General features: G+C 38.9%; 1 protein-coding gene across 5 annotated transcripts in view; it reads left to right on the top strand.

Moving 5' to 3' along the window:
* ncoa2 (nuclear receptor coactivator 2) overlaps positions 1–20,409 on the top strand; it is a 74,537-nt gene that overhangs the window by 574 nt on the left and 53,554 nt on the right. For 4 of the 5 annotated variants that reach the window (XM_032551231.1, XM_032551229.1, XM_032551233.1 and 1 more), the window contains exon 2: positions 18,562–18,644. The gene's annotated coding sequence lies outside the window, so the exon portion shown is untranslated. Of the gene's footprint in view, positions 1–18,558; positions 18,645–20,409 lie in introns of all 5 variants that reach the window. The other variant, XM_032551230.1, reaches the window with a different exon arrangement.

Raw genomic sequence — 20,409 nt, forward strand, 5'->3', positions numbered from 1 at the left:
TGTTTTTATTTCATGTGGGTCCGGCCAACGGTGTATTGTCACCCAACCCGGAATTTTAACGTGCACAACACTTTCATGTGTCATTGTTATTTTGTGCTGAGTTAGCGAGGGACCGTTCCTTCAACACCGGGACGAAGTTCGCCAGTTTAGCAGGGACATAGTTAGCATGCTAGCGGTTGTAGCTGCGGGCTAGTCTCGCTGTTTGGCAGAATATGAGCGAGTGAAGACAGTTCCCATCACCATGTGTTGAAGCGTACATCTATTCTTGCGTTTGTTGTGGTTGAAACGAGGCTTTATTTGCTACTTGCCACGTCAGATAAAGTTGATGAAATTGTTAACGGTGCTTGGAGGACTATTTTCAAATGGCTAAACTGGTGTGTATTTTCCTTTTGGCGTGCGTCACAATGCCTCGTTAGTGCTCACTACCATTAAAATAAGCTTTCAACGTGTGCGTGGGCAACTTTAACATTTTGTGCCTACGGATATTGTTTAAGAACTTAACCCCTCTCAAAACCGATCTAAAACTTTATCTTTGCTTTGTACGATGTAATTCTTAGTATTCATGTTGTTCGTTAATGTTCTTCATCAAACCTTTGAGGACTTAGCAGAACATACTTGTATTGAGATTACATGACATAGACGTCTATTTATTAACATGGTGACTCTTAAAGGCAGTTGGTTCCTTGGATGTTATTTAAGTATGTTAGAGTAAATTGAGGTTGAATACAAACACAAGCCACACTTTTAAGATTTCTGTCTAAAAGGGGAAATCACTTGCAGCTGTGTGGCTGCTGCATTCATTTAAGATTACATTACACACTGCTGGACTCTCTTTTCTTTTTTTTTTTTTAATCTTTGGTTGCAATGGATTTTATTTAGGGGTATTAAAAGTAATAGTCCTAAAGACAAATACAAGGAGTAGGACGGCAAGGGCTGTTAGCAAAAATGAAGGGAGAAAGGTCTGAACTCTACATTTTTACAGTGGGAATAATTTATGTACTGACAGTGCTCCCAGGCAACCTGGATCATCATCAGGTCAATAATTGAACAGCAAAGGAACGTGCACACATTTCAATCTCCTTAGGAATGATGTGCCAATCACCAATGAAAAAAAGAATAAAATGACACGTCTTATCTGGATTGTAAAAAAAAACCCATCACCTTTGCATCATAAATCAGTGATATAGAGAGAAAACATGACACAGTAGCAGAGCAGTCAGCTGAAGGAAAGGTATTGTATGTATCAATGTATCCGGTGTAAAACTGAATGCACAAAAATGTTGTGAGCTGGGTTTCACTTTTACTTCACTTTACAACTTTGAACACTGTAGATTTGTGTGACAGCATAAAATCTCAAAGTATTTCAGTTTGTGGTTGTAATGTGACAAAATGTTATAAAGTTCAAGGAGTGCGAGTGCTTTTACAAGGCATTGTAAATGAAGTTATCCAGTATATAGCCTGCTGTAAAAGTACTGCTAGTTTTTTCTAAACTTTTTTTTTTTCTTTTTAATGACTGAAATAAAAGATAAAACAAACACAGGACATGATAAAAGTTTGGTCAATATTTTTACATTGAATAAATATAACGCAGTACCATACCCTGATCAGTGCAATACTGATGTTTGGTTAAACTAATACAAATATTTCTTGCTACCATCTGTTTTTGCAGTGTTGCTTCCCCCCTCCGTCCCTTCTCTTCCCAATAAACGAAACTTGCCCATGTTTTGCTTTTGTTTATAGCTTTAAGATGACTCACTCGGATCAATTTGCCTTGCCTTGCATACTGTGTTTCTAATTAACACGCACGCTGCATTGTCGATGCTGATATGTTATACTGAGCAGCTCCACTTGGACCTACGAGTGAATGGAAGGGATGCTTTCTCAAAATGTAAGTCTTTAATGCAGCATGGGGGGATGCTGCTTGGAGGTTTCACTTGTGTGTTGCGTTTGTTGTGCCTGTGTTTCAAGTGCAGCGCTCTCCTTCTAAAGGGCCCCTTCTGCTTGACTGACTCAGAACTATACAGGCAGACAGCTTGTGTCATTTCAATGAGTGTCGGCACTTCTCTGGAGGAACGCCTCCCGTGGAACCAGTTGAGCAGCCTGTGTTTCATCACTCTGCCCACCTGACGGTGTGTCGTAGTTGTCACATCGCCTATACAAGATCTTGCGTGACACGTTGTCCTGCTGCAGTTTGACTTCAGCTAGTTTGCCTCTGTGAGAATCGGATGCGATTGATTTCAGGCACATCTGCCAGAAGTCGTAGCAAAGGACAAGTTTCATGAAGTTTAGGAGAAACACCTTTCGCACAAAGGTTTGTGTTTCTCATTCGGAGCACCTTGGCCTCAGTCAAAGCACATACAGTGTTTTACTGCCTGGCAAGAAGGTAAACCAGAGACTCTGTTTTGACATAGTTATTAAAGTTGACATCTGAAATAATATTAAATCGATTCAGTTGGGGGGGGACTAGTATGTTATGCTTTTCACATGCTGTGATCTGCCACTATCTCAGCATTTTGGTTTGAGAAGAATATCCACTAGTTGTCGGTGCCAAATGAGCGAAGGTTGAAAAATAAAAACTGGTGATCCAGACCCCCCAACTGATTTGATATTACAAACTTGTGCTCTTTTTTTTTTTTTGCAAGACATCCTTTACATTTAGCGGTTACTTTTTTTTTTTTTCACCCAAATGTGTTAACTTCCATTTTTCTATAGGACAGCCATTAAGCTGTGAGTGTTCTCAAGCAAGTTCATATCAAAATAAACGGCGTTTCCTGCTGTATGAGATGCTGTTCGTGAAGACATGTGTGACTATGAAGCAACAGAAGTTTGGCACATGTAGAAGAAGGGATATTTGAGCTTTTTGCTTTCATAATTCTTCTGAAAGACCCAGTGATGGTCCATTTTCAGTTTTCTGGGAGATACCACCAGGTTTTTATTTAAAATGTCTTGGTGTTTCATCGCGGGCCCCTTTCTCTTCCTTTAGAAGGAATATTGGCCCACAGCATCATAGATGTGATACCGTAGCATACCATACTTGGGTTGGTTTTACACCACACTCACTCTGTTTGTTGGCAAAAACTCAATCTTCATCTTGTCGGATCGAAGCACAAGGTTACAGTTAAAGCTGACACACTGTACATGTTTGTTTCTTATGGTAGGACAGACAATGTTTTTCTTTCCCGACATTCCACACAATCAGCTAACATGTAATATCTTTTGTGAATAGTTGGCAAACCGAAGATGCCACTCTTGTTCTCTAAAAAAATATTTTTGGAGATTTTTTTTTTACTATTCCTATCATCCTCTAGCCTTGTTATTTTCAGCTTTCTAAAAAAGACTTAGATATAGGTACATTTATTTGAATAGCATGTTTTTTGTAGCTATTTCCTGATTTGTTTGCAAAGATCAACATGTCTAACTTTAATGACAAGTTCTCTTGTGGTTCCCTTTTTCATAAGTTGCTAAGAGAAACACAGTGTCATATATATATATCTATCCCTCAGGAAACCAGGAAGTGCTAGGTTTCTAGACCGTCTAATAATTTTTTTGGCATGCCAACAAATGGGACACTGGGATTTTTATTAAATGTATATATATATTTTCTCAACTTGATATTTTTTCTCCACTCACTTAATAAATGTACTTTGTACTAAAATTTAAGCTGAATTTTGAAATATTTTTTTACACATTTTTGCCAGGTGTGATAAATGTGCAGGGTATTAAGGTGAGCAAGAAGAATTAAGCTTTTTTGTGGGTATTTATCTCAAATGACTTGAAGTTTACGGTAGCAAAAGTCAATCTCGATAAAGCTTTTTGCTTGCAAAATATTCCCCTAATCTTACTTGATGCCCATTTGGGTGTATGTGAAATACGGGTATTAGAGAAAAGCTTATGACATTTGCGACACCTCCCAACTACTCAGAAAGAATGCGGTCCTGTTCGCATTCAAGTCCACATTCCTCCAGTGTCAAGCACAGCTGAATGTCCGAGCTTATTTCAGATTCAAAGTGCAGGGAGAGTCGCGTAAATAATGATGTTAATGTGAAGGGGGAAAACAAAACAGAATATCCTTTTTCAGTGAAGAATGTTAGTGGGGTGATGACGAAATCCACGCAAGCACTTGTGCAAATATTTGGATGTTTACACAAGGAAAACTGGCTGGAAGTTTTCTCACACTAACTTGGCACATGAGTATTTCCTCAGTCATTCTCTGACTGGGCAAATTGCTGCAGTTATAGCAGCAGGTTTGTAATTTTTTTATCCCCTCAAGTCACATGATTTAAATGTTGCTTTCTTAATTCTTAACATGTTTTTCCACCCTGGGTTTTAAATTGATTCACAGCAGCATCCAAATGCTTCGTACTATGTTTTGTTAATAATTTTAATAAATGAAGCAGCATTTTCTTCTACTTCTTGAGTTTGGCCAACAAACATGTGGCCATGTGTGCAATGACTTGCTCTGTGATAGGTTGCGTTGTTGCACCACCTGAGTGATTCAGCCGACTAATCGTTTGACCCTTGCTCCGTTCAGACTCGGCTGTTTCGTTTGTCTCATACTGTTGCACTACTCTTAATAGTGCAGTACACACACCAATGGGTAGCTAGGAGGGCATGTTGGAGAGCAAAACTCTGGTTGTACTGTCACCTTCTCTGGCATCCATCTGCATGGTGACAACTTGTGATTCTGCAACACCAAGGTGTATACCTTGATACTAGCAACCAGTCCTTAGCTACTTTACTACAACTGTTTAAAATAATATTCGTCAAGTTTTCATTAACGTGGTGCTTTAGTATTATGGTTTATTTCATCATTCATATGAGTTTTACTTTTCGATTGCTTGGTTTTGTAAGCTATGACAGATTCATTAATTTTCTTGGCCAAACCTGAGAAGTATGGAAAAAGACACCCAGAAGTTACAGAAAAGTGATGGCGTTACTTTTATTACGCTGGACTTCAGCGTCGGGGTATAACAGAAAAGTAATGATTGTCAAAGTCTTCAGCTCAAATTTGAGTCCATAAAGTGAAGATTAAGACGGTATTCGATCTAGCCAGGAGAAAAGCACGAACATACCCCAGAGATCTAAAAATCGGCCAAATTACCGATAGATTTAGCAACACTATTTTTAATTCACCACAGTGACAAATAACTGTTTGTACCTAGCAAAGTTCAGAAATTACATCAGCATTCAGTTTAGATGCTTAAAAGTTTGATTCAGTTCTGACCAGCATTGAAACGCTGATGGCTACTGGTGTTTTTCAGCATGATCTTCCTAACAACGTGCCAACATGGCCCTCTTTATGTTGGGTGCTGTAGTTGTGCAAGCCTCACTGTTCTTCACATAATCAATTAGTGTTTAAGTTTCAACATAAATACTGTGTAATTATTAGAAATGATGTACTCTGGTCCAAAGGAATGTGCAGCTGAGCAGGTTAATCGAAGAAAAATGTTCAAAATGTGAAGGGATGGTTATAAAGTCAAGCAGCTGCTTGGAGGAAGGATCTACTATAACTCTCCTTTGTACACCTAAGATGCAGCAGTCTTTATCTGAAGGAGTAACAGTTCAATAACTGCTTAATCATGAGTTGGGAGAGATTGTCAATCAGTGATGTTATTTTAGCCAGAGTTCTTCTATCTCCTCCCACCTGCACTAGGTCTATTAGGCAACCCAGAACAGAGCTGGCCTTCTTGATGAGCTCATCTGCTTCCTTTCAGCTGTAGATAAACTGCTGCTCCAACAGACAACCCCATGAAAGATGGCTGATACCACCACAGAGTCAACGAAGGCCTTTAGGAACGCCCCCTGCACACCAAAAGACTAAATATTTATTTGGTTTGCAATTGCAGCTCAAGTTTAGCTTTTGGTTTGTTTTTATGACGTCATTGATTTTAGAACTCAATATGTCTCTAATTTCTGACTTGGTTTGAAAGTCAGCAATGCGTATGTGAAACTAAGAAATCCTCCAGTCATCTGGGTAAATCTAAGTATTGTTAAATGTTGGACTTGTGGGCATAAATGGAATGTTCAGATTGTTAAAGATAAGTAAATGGCATGCCCACTAAAATGACATAATTAGTGACTCAGAAATGTCATGGTTGACCAGTGAACTAAGTTACACCCACACTCTTGCCAACACATTTTGATTCATGAGTAGAACACTGGAGAACTGCAACCGTCTCTGGTGCTAATGTCTGTACGATCAGTTTTGAACCAGACAGCCCCTCTAAAGTTTTCTCCTGTACTCTTTTTAAAAGAAAAAAAACAAAACCTGACAAATCTGGACATTCATGAACTAAATGCAAAGGATTGCGTTTTTACTTCATACTCTGGCCAGACTACTTTCACATTTAAAGTTGACACATTGGCTGTACTCTGTTAAAAGAACAAATCTTCAAGAAAACATATGCTTTCTATTCCAGCTTGGACAACAGGCCTGCCTGTGTTGTGTTATCTGCCCATCACAGGCTCTATAGGGTCCTCTCTGTGTTCTTGACATGATGCATCTTCTCCCCATGTTATCTGCTGTCTTTGTCTCGCCGGGCATCTCACCCCTCTTCCTCTGCGTTTGTGTCGTCATGGAAACAGGCGTGTGACAGGTCTTGGGTGGGCGTGAGGGATGAGCTGTGGGGTAATGGCCAGGTTTTTCACAGCGCAGCGGAGGAGAGGGGATGGCGAAACGGCACAGTGAAGGGACCTCTTAAAGTAAGGCAGCGGTTGCTGATGGAAAGCCGAGAGCTGCTTCGACGTGGAAGGAAAGAAGTGGGGATTATTAACTCTGTCTCTGCTTCAACAGCTGTTCTCGTTGTGTTATTAGCCAGACTTCAAATTAGGTCCCTTATCTGTCTGTGTCAGAATATGACAGGACTGTCTGAACATCAACCTGGGGAAGATTTTTTATCTACCTTAGCTAGTTTCTCTTGTTTTTTTTTTCCAAGTCAGTTGCATTAGCATCAAAAAGTGAAGCAATTTTTAGTATATTAAAACATTTACAAGTTAATATTCATATTAATAGTCAAGCAAGAGGAAGGAATGTTAATTGGCTCCTTGGTAAATTGTTCTGCTTTGTCTAGAAATGAAAAGGAAATGTAATCACCCCTTTCTGCCAATCAAATGCTGTTTCTCACCAATCACCTCTGAATATCTCTATAAACTAAATGCATTGAATCATTAGCAGTTGCTTATCCTTTAACTAGGGCTTCAATTGAAAGCATTAATTAATAAAAAAAAATAAAAATAAGGTGTTTAATCCGCACTGCCGTGTGTAAATACACATCTGAACAAATCTTAGACATCCCACTGCAAGTGAACGCAGCACTAAATGATCAAGTTAAATGGCACACGCCCCTTCCCCAGTGTTTGGTAGGTGGCTGGGAGCACTGAAGTGATGAGAGCAGCACCGTTTAATGATGATGATGTATGTTAAACAGCACTAGATAACACAAGTGTTAATAAAGTAGAAGTGACAAGGAGCGTTATCCTAGAATAAACTTCAACGTGGCTATTACTAAACATTTCTAACACTTAAAAAAAAAAACAGCAAATATATGTGGTGAGAAAATGAGACATCCCAGCAAGGTGAGAGGACAAACAGCTGAAGAAGTAATCACAGCCTGTCGGTGTCACCATACCAATATGTTTCTAATCCAGACTGTACTTTTTTTTTTCTTCTTACTGTATTTTTGCCTTTTTGTGATTTCTATAGCCTTCAGACTGTGCATTTATGTATTCTTGTGTAGTGTGAGTAAAGTGTGTATCTTCTTGAAACCAACCAGTTGACAAAGAGGACAGAAGAAAAGTACAAAACTAACAAGCTCTACAAATATTAAAAATTCCCAATAATATGAAGATTAAAATGCAACCAGTACCAAGTGATGATCTCTGATTATTTATACTAGCACATCAATCTGCTCTGCCAACTCAATTGCTATAGAAGCTATAAACAGAAATAATGATGGAAAGATCAGGATTTTATGCAGTGATAAGAGGACAGAATGCAGGGACATGTGGACTGTAGAGCTGAAATATAATTAATCATTCACATTAGGTTTAAAGCTTCTCTGCAATTCAGTAAAATCTATAAACTTTTATGTCAAACTGCACAATCACGAAGAACACCTCATCATAAAAAGATATTTAAATGTTCTCATCATTTTTTTTTTAAGAAATGAATTTTTCAGTCATTCCCCAACCACAATGGAGAGGAAGATTTTTGTTGTCTGTGAAATGCCATGAACTGTGTTTTTTATTAGCAAAACATTGAAAGAAATGAGAAAATTAGCTGAATTTCTAGCTAGTTTCAGTCAAAAATTCAAAAACAACAGGTGACTGTGTTGCAAAATTAGTTGGCAACGTCCTTCATCTATAAAAAAATGAGGAATAACCACAGCAGGTACAGTGATGGTGCATAAATGATTAGGGCTTAATTTGCAATCAGGTAGAGCGATGGTGCCCTTACAGCTATTGCTCCTACTCTCTCATGACCTTTAAAACCATGACTGACATACTTTGGTTCACATTGACATCATGTGTGAATGTACAGTTTCATAATAGGACAAGATGATCTGCTGCTGATACGCCTCTCATAGCAGCTGAGGCGCTTTTGCAGCCAAATTAGCTTAGGGCTATGTAGGAATATGATAATGACCTGGGTGTACCTTGATATTCCTTTGGGCAAAAATCGTGGCTAAAGTGTAGTAAATGAAGGATAGAAAGGCGGAGTAAGGAGAAAGTCGTTTTGTTTCTGTGAATTGCTCAAAATTCACATTTTAAGCCAATGGTTACGCTTTGCCAGGACTTTGGAAAGAGCTCTGCATAAAAGCAAGCATGTGAATTTGAGTTCCTGCTCTGTGATGCAAGAGACTGATTAGGTTGTACATAAGATGAATGTTTCAAGTCACTACTGCTAAAGGTTGCTCTGCAAGCTACTGAGTATTCTGTTGCACAAACTGCCTTTGCCCTTTGGTTTTGTTTTTTGCTCAGAAGTTGGCATAATGTGTAGACTTGTGAATATTTGCTGGGCTCTGGATTTAGCAGGATCCCAAACCACATGTCAACAGTTTGTTGCAAATAGTTGAAATGTGCTGCTTTATGCGCAGAATTTCAGTCACACCAAGTCCCCTTTGCAATTGCATCACTTTCTACTTGCACATTTGCTGATTCGGCTTCAAGTAGGTGCTTGCGTTTCTGAGTGTTATCAAAAAATCTTAATTCCATCATTGGCTTCCGAAGAACTTGGACTCCTTTGAACTTTTTTTTATTTACTTTTTGCTTAGATTTTATTTGATATTTAACACAGTGCATCATAAATCTTGCTATGAAACATGGTGATGGTAACATCATTGTGATTTTATTTTCCCAGGATGAAAAGGTGAGCTAGACTGAGTTTAATACAGCACTGTATGAACATCTTCTTGATTTTCTGTCGTTGCACACCGAGTTCAGTTTGGAATCCCCTTTTACACACCAAAACATCAGGAAGACATGAAATTGCATAAATATTTCTTAATAGTAATGCAATATTAGTCATATAGTCAGCCATACCAACATGAGTATTGGTATATTATTCATGAATAAATCATACAAGAGTGTCGCAAACACATGGTGACGTTTGCAACACTTTTGGAGTATGGTATTAAATGTATTTCCATCAAGCCAGGTATATTCTAGGCGTGCAAATTATTCATCCATGTAGATCCATTGTTGTGATCTGATATATTGAGTAGTTTTGATATAACTTATGGTACATGACAAACTATAATTAGTATGTCAGACCTACACAGAGACTCAACCGGGGCACCAGGAATCTTGAGACAAGTGACCGTGCTCCTCCACTTATCTAGGTCAGCCGTGGCAAAGTGCATATTGATCTCCACAGCCAAATGACAGTCTTGTCTACTTCTCATCCCTATGAAGGAGCCCCTCAGTCAGTTTGGCTTGAGCAGAGGAGACAGCAGAGATCACATGACCGTGTAGCAGTGCTTCCGCAGCTGTTTTCCCTTATTTTGCGCTGCTGAGCGGTACAGTAAAGCAAATAAATAAATAAATTATATATATTTATATTTTAAATGTGGTAGATTTTTATTCTATTACAGCTGGGGTTTATTATTCACTGCTGTGGTAAGACAGAAAATGTTTAAATTCTGCATATGCTGTTAATATCAATGTGATCTGCAAATGAGAAGATGCTTTTAATTAACGTTTGTCAGCATGGGGTTGTCAGTGGAGATTCTGTCATCTTAATTTGTTTGGGTGAGCCCTCCCACCCCGTCCCCTTCATCTTTTCAAACGCAATGAATCCATGGCACTGGGTGTTAGCATGTGCTTGGCACCATTCCCACTGCCCAGGGTGGAATCCTTGGCTCTCGAGGAGGGAGCGAAAACTTGGATTGAGGAAGCTGCCTTGCTGGAGTTTGACTGGGTGGTCCGAAAGTATGCAGCAACACGCCACCCTTTAAAATAAAAACAACCTGTACAGAGTCTTCTAAAGCGATGGGGCAAGCTGCGATTTGAACTAGCAGTGCAAGTTGGACCGCTGTAGCATGGAGTGACATGTGTAAAGCAGCAGCTTTTCTCAATTGCTCTTCATAAAGTCAGAGGAATGAGGGGATTCAGATCCAACTTTTTTGTTTCTGTACACGTTGTGAGGGTCGAATGCTGACCAGTGTGAATCCTATGAATCCCCTCGACCCCCACCATCAGAGCAGAGAACCCTGCTCTCTATCTTCTGCTCCTCCTTTCATTCTGATGACTCACAGTTTTCATCTGTCAACTGTATAGCATCTATTTTTGCTGTTTTAAAGGGGAAGTGATTATTCTTATGCAACCTGTTTACTCCTCCATACAGTATGGTTAACCCACATTTTATTAGGCTTACATTTAATGTAAATTATTCACGAAGCAATGTGCTTCTGTTTGTCTTTCCCTTCTTTATTTACCACAAACATCAACCTTAATGAGCCTCATATTGATGCCTCATTAACTCCTGCATGCAATGTTAACATGCCTGATGAGCATAATAGCGCGTGCATTGTAATCATGACTGAATTCACTTGTATTTAATTTTTTTTAATTTAAATTTTATTTTTGATATTTTCTGTGGCTTCTGATTTGCTGATTTCTGGTTTTGACATGGTCCAGGGGTTTTTTCTAAGCAGTTTAACGCAAGAGAAAAAATAAACAACATTTGCTTCTGGCTCAGGACACTGAATGTTTGAGGCATTTAATTAATTAGAAAAAAACAGATTTTTTTTTTTTAGTATGTAACCAGTATTTATCCAATCACTCATTAGAATCAACCAAAGAAAAATTTCCAATCTCTGACCAATAAATGGATACATCTCTAACTTTATATTTCAACTGACCACTACAACAGTACATCTCCTGTCAGTTCGATAATATGGAAAAGAATGGAATGGCCATCTTTTAGCCAGCTGACTGGCTGTGCACAGCAATAGGTGGGGACAGGACAGAATCACATTACTCTTTGTTCAACATAGCCGAAGCTTTCCTCTGTCACTCCAACACTTTGTCTTGACATTATTAGAAGGATTTAAAACTACAGGAATGGTATAAAAGCAAGTTTATAACGTTATACCTTGATGGTGGTGACAATGCCTAATGTTGTTACACCGAAGGATCTGCTCACCACCTTTTTAATTTTTTATGTTCAATATTTAAGGGGACGCTTTGAGTCCAGCATTTCGATATTTGAAATTAAAAGGAAATCTCGTGAAATTTTGTTAAATCTTATACGACAGAATTCCTTGACCCGGCTGTTGCTAAAGAGGGTGCTTCACCCGACATCTTCCTCTTTCTCGTCCAGTTACGTGTTCCGCCGTCAGAGCAGCAGCATTCTTAATCAGGTAATGCCGGGTTTTACAGTCATCCCCCTTAAACGTGCTCCAGGGATCATCACATTGCTCAGACTGCGGCTCGGTAGAGGAGAAAACGATTGTATGCTTTCTGTCGTCACGTTTCTGAAAATTCAAATTGATCTACTACTACTAAGTGAGTAATTTATGCCTGTCGACGTCCTCGGCTGATAAAATGACACAGTTATGTCATCCGATTCCCCTGAACCCACCCAAATACACACACACTAACATGAGATCTGTCTTTTTTTTGTTTCACTTTCACTGCATGCAATGTGGGAACTCGTTCCTTGCAAACTGATTAGTCGGTGGACACGTCCCCCTTTTCCAAGCACAATAGATACCCGCCATGCAAGGCCAGCCATTCTTAAAATACGTCTCCATTAATTTTGCTCACTTTCGATCCTATTGTCACAGCTGTCTCAGCCTCCTCCACATTTACCTTTCGCTGTGACTCATCCTTTTACAGCACGTCTTTTACAACTCATCGTATCAGTCCCATTATTACGCTTAAACATTTGTTTTTACTGTCGCCGGGATCAGATAAGAGAGCTAGCTGTTGCTACTTAAGCCACACTTGTAGAAGCTTCTGCATCAGCTGTCTGCATGTTATTTAATAGGTTCTTTGTTTTTTGTTCTCCTGCTCACCAGCTTCACCTTCGTGAAAATAAGCAAACACTTCCAGATTTTTTTAAGACTCCACCGTTGTGAAATAAAAGATATAAATAATGTAGATATAATAAAAGACAAGATAAGTGTTTTATTGTGCCACATTTCAAGTTGGTAACGCAGAAGAAGTTAACCTAGATTACGTGCCTGAGAGCGATAAAGTGACAGATAAACTTGAAAGGTAAAGCACCTCGTGCCAATGTTAACACAAAAGTGTGCCTTTTTAGCAGCTTTGATCCTTCTATACACAAATACACTCGGAACAACCAGTAACACTCATCAGCATGCTGCACGTTTCATCTGATGCACAGCTCTGGTGAAGCTCTGACTCTCTAATTCTGATTTCTCTCCTTTAATGTTAGGCACCAGCATGCTGAAAATATCTTTTTCAATTTAGGATTGATTTGAGTTTTAAGCTTTGTTCATAATAAAACACTGGAATTCCAAAGTTTTTAAAATGCCAAATTCTAAAACACATTTCGCTTAGGAAATATGAATAGTATGTTGATTGTTTGACAGATTGGATTAGATTCAATTACATTCAAGCATACCTTTTTATTACGTATTAATTCCCAAAGGGAAATTAAGTTATAACTCATATGATCCAATTTTCTTCAGAGTTGTTGTACATGCTGATGGCAGGAAAAATCCCCAATAGCAGTCTGTGTTATAGCAGTTGTAACAAAACCCCTGACTGAAGACATTAGTTGTATAGTAATCTCATGAAGAGACTGCTCAGGGCCGTTCGTAACGTTGTTTTTATGAGCACGCCTTCTTTTGGCAACACTCACCAGATCTTCAACAGCAGTCTCAAAATAGAACCAGTTTTCTCTATCAGCTTTTTTAGTCCCTGACTCAGACTCTTCTACCCCAACAGATGATGGCAGAAGAGATGACGCTCTCTCCAACAGCATCTTGCTGCAAACATTGAAGGGTTTTAGCTTCGTCAAAAAGTAGTCTGTTTTGTCCCTTCTCGTAGATGGCTTTATTGCTGCCTTTTGAGTCCAATCTGTGTTTCAGGAGAACATGCAGGGTATTATTCTCCTTTCTCACCTCTGCTTCTCCTCCCATGACAGAAATATGGTTTCTGTTTCTCTTGAAATCTACATTGATCTCGCTTGTTTTGTTCACATTCAAGATAAGATGATTGTTCCTCCACTATGACACAAACGAACCACCAGCTCTCTGTAATTCAGCTTCTTGTCAATCTCAGTCATCTGAGTATTTCTGCAGATGACAGCACTCTGACTTGTACTGGAAGTCTAAGGTGTACAGAGTGAAAAGGAATGGTAGGAGTACAGTCCCTTGTGGTGCTCCTCTGCTGCTGACCACCTGGAGTAAATCTACGAATCAGATGCTAAGTTTAGCCGCATTAGCAGGTCACACTGTACAGCCCTACGGAGGGTTTCCACAGTGTCCATAAAAATAGTTTCTTTCAATTACAGGCCTCAAAAGACCTTAGTGTGTCCAAACTCTCCTGTATATTTATTACATTTCACCAGTTTGCATCTTAAAATTATACATATGATCCTTCTTTCAATGAGTAGTTTCTGTTTTATGACAAATGCCCCACTATATTTGCTTCATGTGTTGTTCTAATGAATTCTGCTGTTATTGCTCCTCCCTAAAGAGCCCATGAAAGTTAGCTTATTGTAGTTTAAAATCAAAAAGTTTCTGTCCTTTTTCTTTCTTTAATTCCACCGGCCACTTAACTGTGGGAAAGAATATTTGCTGAGGTTTAGCTCCATAAGCAGGGCTTTCGTTTATTTGTTAATTTTGTTACACAATTGGTAACGCTTTAATGATAATCATGATAATGCCTTACTCTCCGTAAAACTAGTTAAATTAAGATGACTTGAGTACGCCTGTCTCCCCCTCTTTAATAACCTTTCAACATACTGTGTGTCTTTTAAAATCAATTTGGAGAAATCCTGCGAGAAATGTAGTTTGCTTTTATATTGCACAGTCTTGTGCTGCAAGATCTTGTTGCACACCTGCTCATCAGCCAATAAAAGTGGTGCTCTTTCATGATTGGACCAACACCAAAGATAAAAGGATAACACATCCTGTCTCACTCATTTTCTTTGGTCTTTCTTTCTGGTTCAAACTGAAACTGGGCAACGAAACAGCTGGGTAGAGGTGCAGCATTCATCTTGTGCTTCTGATCTTTATGGCTAACCTCTCCTTAGAGAGATCCAGTTCGGTTACATTCCTCTGAAGTATGCGTGTGTATAGAGCAAACGTCAGATGTTTTCTGGCTGTTTTTAAAGGCAGGTTGAGCTGAATGCCCTGCAGCAGAAAACCGAGATGTGTATAAAGTTTCAGAAAAGTTTAAGTTTCTGTCGTATTTATCTGCAGATTGCTTGTCCTCTGCTTGAGCTCTCGCTGTGTCTTCCCATTCTGCCGTCTTCCGGACATTTTGGGCTGTAACTTTTGGACAGTGGGTGTGTTGTCACCAGCCTATGACAGCTCGTGGGTGTGAGGACTATAAAAATGTAGTGATCACTGCAAATCCCCGTCCCCTCCCTGCTCTCTGCTGTCTGTTTACACGTCTCTGCTGCGCACACACACACACAGGCCTTCCCTCAGCAGAACGGGGGAATTTAAAAAAAAAAAAAATCTGCTGATTCTGCATGGGCTCGGGTGCAGAGGTGTGGACGTGGTTATCGGCACTTCACAATTTAACCCAGATGAAATTGTCTGGAAGTCTTTATCTGATTTCCTTTTTTGTGCTGTAGTTGGCTGCAGTGTACTGCGAGTCAACAAATGCTGCTTGCTTTTCTTCAGCTTTAGGCTAATGCCAGCTCTATTTTCGGTAAAGCATACGCGTTTGACTGCAGTTTATCTCACCTTCCCTGATGGAGCAAACTTTATTGATTAAAGTCAAGGAAACTGATGTCAATGAAACCTTCTTTTTAGGATTGGAACTTAATGCCAATTACTTTCATTAGAGTAGACATCAGTCTTGATTCTTATGCCATTGACAGCCATTAGTGGGCCATTTAAAAGGCACTGGAAGAGAGCTCTATTGTGGTTAGCCCCTCGGTGACCTGGCCAATATGGTCATTTTCTGTCCTGTTTTATGGGAGCCTGACTTACTGATTCAGCAGCTGTTAGCTTAGTTTAGCCTAGGTTGGGTTGGGTTGGTTTAAGAGCATTTTATACAAAAAGAGTCCATAACTGGAAGAATGAGAAGTTAAGACAGCCGTTTGATCGCACTAATTGATAACTCCTTGAAAGCTATACGAACCTGTATTTTTTGTTATCTTTGAATTTGAAGAGAGAGACTAAAGATAAAGTTAAAGTTTAGCTTTGCATAAAGAAGCAGCTCTGATTTTTTTTTAAAGAGAACTTGACCCTTAAATTTGACTGTTTTTTGACCTCCTAATATCTGGCGTGGAAAATTTTGGGGAAAAGTAAATTGTCTTTTGTTCCACTGGCAAATCTTTTCATCCATCACCTAGACATGTTTTGTATTTATATTGCATTTGTTTGAAATAATTTTTAACACATTTAGAATTTTTAATTCATTTATCCCCATGGACTACAACACTATTAGAGAAAAATGTGCTGCAGGTTCTTTGCTGAAGGTAGTGGTTTGATTTCAGAAGATCCCAAATGGTGGAATCGCCACAATGTTTACTCAAATATGTGTTAAATGTATGCTGTTGCTTGATGCTCTTATAGACCAAAATAGTGGGAGTTCTTAGTTTTCTTTTCTTTCAGTGCACAGTTACAATAAAACAAGGTTCACCCATAATTCTTAAAAAAATCAAAAGATCACTTTTGAAATAACTGTTTGGTATTATCAGATCCACAGTGCCCTTTCATTTATTCTTTCTTTTTTCTTTTTTTTTTTTTTTTTACAGTAATGCTGGATCAATAGAGTGCTTTCAGCCTCCGATGTAGTCTGTCGTATAGTCCAAAGATCAAGTCTGGACTGTGACTGAGCATGTGACAGAGTTAAGTCTTAGAGGAAATTTCTCCATAGGAGTCAGAACAGACTTACTAAGAGAAAAAGAGCAAGAAAAAGGTTGAAATAGTCACATTTACATAAGCATTAGTTTAGATTGTTATTATTGTTGTGTTACTGTGAAAGGTCATTATAAAACTGCATTGAGACATTCTGTAACTTGTCAATTTTAGCTATTTTTGTAAGGCACTTGCAAATATATGTAATTTTCCCCTCTTGTGGCTTTCTGTTCCTTACTTAGTTTGTTTCACAAGGAGAATCTGTTTACTCTCATGTCATGTCAGCACATCACATCATGTCAGTGGTTTCCCCAGCTGGCTCATTTGGTATGTGCAGCATAAAGCAGAAGTATTCCTGCTTAGCATTTAATTTTGTAAACAGGGGTTCTACGTAAGCCCTACATGTTTATAACACAAGCATAAAATAGAATGCAAAATTATTGTTTTGCAAAAGATTTTTTTTATTTTTATGTATCTTTCTTGCAGCAGGTACAGGTTAATGTGTTTATGTTTGTCTTTATTGGCTCAATACTTCTGGCCAAAAGGATTCAAATCTGTTTTGGGCTGTTTAAGGTAGATCAGTGAGTTGTTTGTGTACAGCAACCTTTAAAGACGGACACATTTGTTATTGGATTCTCATTTGACCTTTGACTAAGTCAATTTGTCGACATTTAAAAGTCTCTTAAAAAGAATTTTAACACAGCAGTGGCGTGTGGTGCCATTGTCGTTATTTGCACCAAAGTGAAACAAGTTTCCCTAAAAGATGTACACTGTTTTAAATTTCTTCAAAAAATATCAAGATTTTAAGAACAGACTGAAAATGTCCTCACAGTATAATGATGCCACCAATTTGCTTCATTCATGAGTTCTAAGTATATTTTATGAAGGAGTTTTCTCAAGGTTGGTACACTTATATTTGCATGTTTCTTTCTCGGTAAATCAAGATATATATGTGTGGAGCTTACAGTTCAAGTCTGGCAGCTAAACGGAATGAGTGGCCATTTTGGAGGCATTTGTACAAACTTACATTACAGAATTTCACCTTTTTCTCAGTGCAGGTTTAGTTTGCAGAACTGCTCTTTTCCCAGTCACGAACTTTTGAATTGTTTTGATGGTCTTTATTTTAGAATTCTGGGAATGCTTTAAAAGTCACTGATGACTGTTCCTCTAATAGAACAGTCCAAAAGTCTTCCTTGAAGCTGTTAGTTGTTGAAGGTTTAAAGCAGATAATTGAGTAACTGTGGCTGTAAAAAAAATAATGCAAAAAAAATTTGTCACTAATCCATTGTTGTTTACATGAAATCCATCAAGGTTCATGGAAAATCATTGACAAAACTGCATGGCCGTTACAGCAGAAGATGTAGAGCACATTTCCCCTGCTGGACTCGTGAGTTGTACTGTCAGGCAGCTGCAAGCTGCTGAGTGAGCTGCAGATGTGCCGAGTTGCTATGTACGGCCCTCCAAAAAAGCCTGGTAATGTGTGTGAGCAAAAAATAAATAAAAAAATGTTTTGAAAACATTGTCGCATTAGGTTTTCAAACATTGTTTTTACTCAAAATTCAACCAAAAAACAATGCTGTTAGGGGCGTGCTGTGGTGACGCAGGGGGTTAGCACCCTGCCCCACGTTTGGAGGCCTCAGTCCTCGACGCGGACGTCGTGGGTTCGACTCCCGGTCCCGACGACCTTTGCCGCATGTCTTCCCCCTCTCCTCACCCTCCTTCCTGTCTGCCTACTGTCGAAAAAATACGAGCCACTAGCGCCGCAAAAACTCTTCGGAAAAAAAAATTGAAAAAAACCCCAAAAAAAACAATGCTGTTCACACAAATGTCCTCTCCCGGGGCCTTCAAATAACACTTTAGCTGTTCCCTGGATTTCATTACAATAGCTAATGAAACAGAAGAAGTCTCGCTTACAGAATAAATGTTGCACTTAGTACTCACTTGTTGCCGTACTGTTTAAGGATGTGCTCCTAGGATGCTTTTGCATGACACCAGTTCATTCCCACTGCAGAGAGCTCATTCCAAGTGTTGCTGTTGTTTCTCCCAACAGGGAGAAGAGAGTGATGCGTAAAGGTTTCCAGGCTTCATCATCTTGCAGCAATGGCCTGAGGGACTCTCTGGACTAAGACCACGGTAAGAAGAGAACCGCAGCCAACTCTCTGCTGATGCAACTCTGCTGCGCAATATGATGAATGCAGTTCTGTCAAGTACAAATGTTGACATGATTCAAACACTGAAACGACAAATTCCTGCTGTTTTATGATCTTGCATCGTTGGAAAAATAGATACACCCGGGTGAGCCTGTGGAGATGATCTTGTGGGGGGGTTGTGCAACATTTGCTGCAACATTTGTTTTACAGACCAATGCAATGAAGGTTTTGCAAATTGATCTTCCCTACAGGTCCTGCCATTGCTGAAAGATTTAGTTTGATCTGATGCTTCCACAAGTGTGATGAATGTGCTCCTCTGTACTTAGTTTTCTGATTTGACAGTTTTGTAAATCAGTTTTGCAAAAAAATAAATAAATAAATAGTTTATTTTGCCTTCTCTTGTTTTTGCTCTTTATCTGGAAATTGCTGGATGTTTGAACACTGTTTAGTTTAGTTTCTTGCAGCCAGCTTACTGGCAGTTTAGTGCAACGTTTTCTATACAGCCAGAGTGACTCTGGCATCAATAAAACAACTTTAAATCACAAAACTGGTGTAATGGGACATCCTAGTAATTTCTGAAGCAGTATTAAAAAAACCAGAAAAAAAACCGTTGCTACACATTGATACTGGTTCCAACCCATACCTTTCTATATTCAAAATGATTTCTTCTTCAGATAAATTAGAGGTGAAATATGTTTTACATGACTTTCACGTTTTAGTTTGAGTTAGGGCTGGACAGTATGCCTGAAAAACGTATCACAATACAAGGATTTCATACGAGTCTATATGGATAATTGATTAGTTTTTTGTTTCAAATATCTGAAATGGAGCCAAAATGGTGACATTACTTTTTCTGTTTTATTCACAATTTCCTCTTGAGCTGTTGTGCTCATTTCTTTTTTTTTTCCATGCTATTGTTTTTTTAAAATTTTTAATCAGTTACGAAGGATGGAGACAAAACCTTTAACTGATTCTATGCAGGTGGTTGCTAGGTAACCAGAGAGAGTGAGTTAGTTGATACCCCCCACCTTGCTTAGCTGGCTGTGAGACGTTAAGTGGCTAAAGCCGCAGATCACTGTGCAGTTCTGGGTCAGAGTTCACTGAAATGATTGAATAGTCTATTGAACGTAGTATCTATTGATATTGATCATGTGTTTATTGTGACATATAGATTTAGGTTTTTTCCCACTGCTATTTTCCCTCCACCAATTGTTTCTCTTTATATCTATTTTTTCCTTCCATGTTGAAAAGCAACTGACCCATTTGACTTATGGAGATCAGCTTATTACAATCTGCTCATCAGGCAAAAACCTTGTGTTATTGTAAAACAAGCTTTTTAATGTACACACTCCAATAAGCAGCGGGGTCAGTAGTGGATTAATAATGACTCGGATCAATTAGGTAATTGACCCTTGGAGATCAACTTGGGATAACCCAACACATCAGCCTCTACATTAACCTGATTTCCCTACTGTTATCAGTAAATCTTCCCATAGCGATTAACCACTGATGGACATTGTTGTTTGAAGACACATACTCATAACAGTAGTCATTTTTTGTCATTGCGTAAATGCTAAGTTGGCAAATTGCCATTGTGATTTACATATCCAACCATTGTACTCCCAGTGTTTCTCTGACAACCAGATGCTGAACCGTCTGCTTCTCATCCTGCGACATCCTGGAGTTACTGCCGCCATTAAAGATTGATGAGTGTGATCAGCTTTCAGTAAATGTGGGGCCTGGCTTGT

This window comes from Xiphophorus hellerii, chromosome 21 (assembly GCF_003331165.1).
Source record: "Xiphophorus hellerii strain 12219 chromosome 21, Xiphophorus_hellerii-4.1, whole genome shotgun sequence".
NCBI lineage: Eukaryota > Metazoa > Chordata > Actinopteri > Cyprinodontiformes > Poeciliidae > Xiphophorus > Xiphophorus hellerii.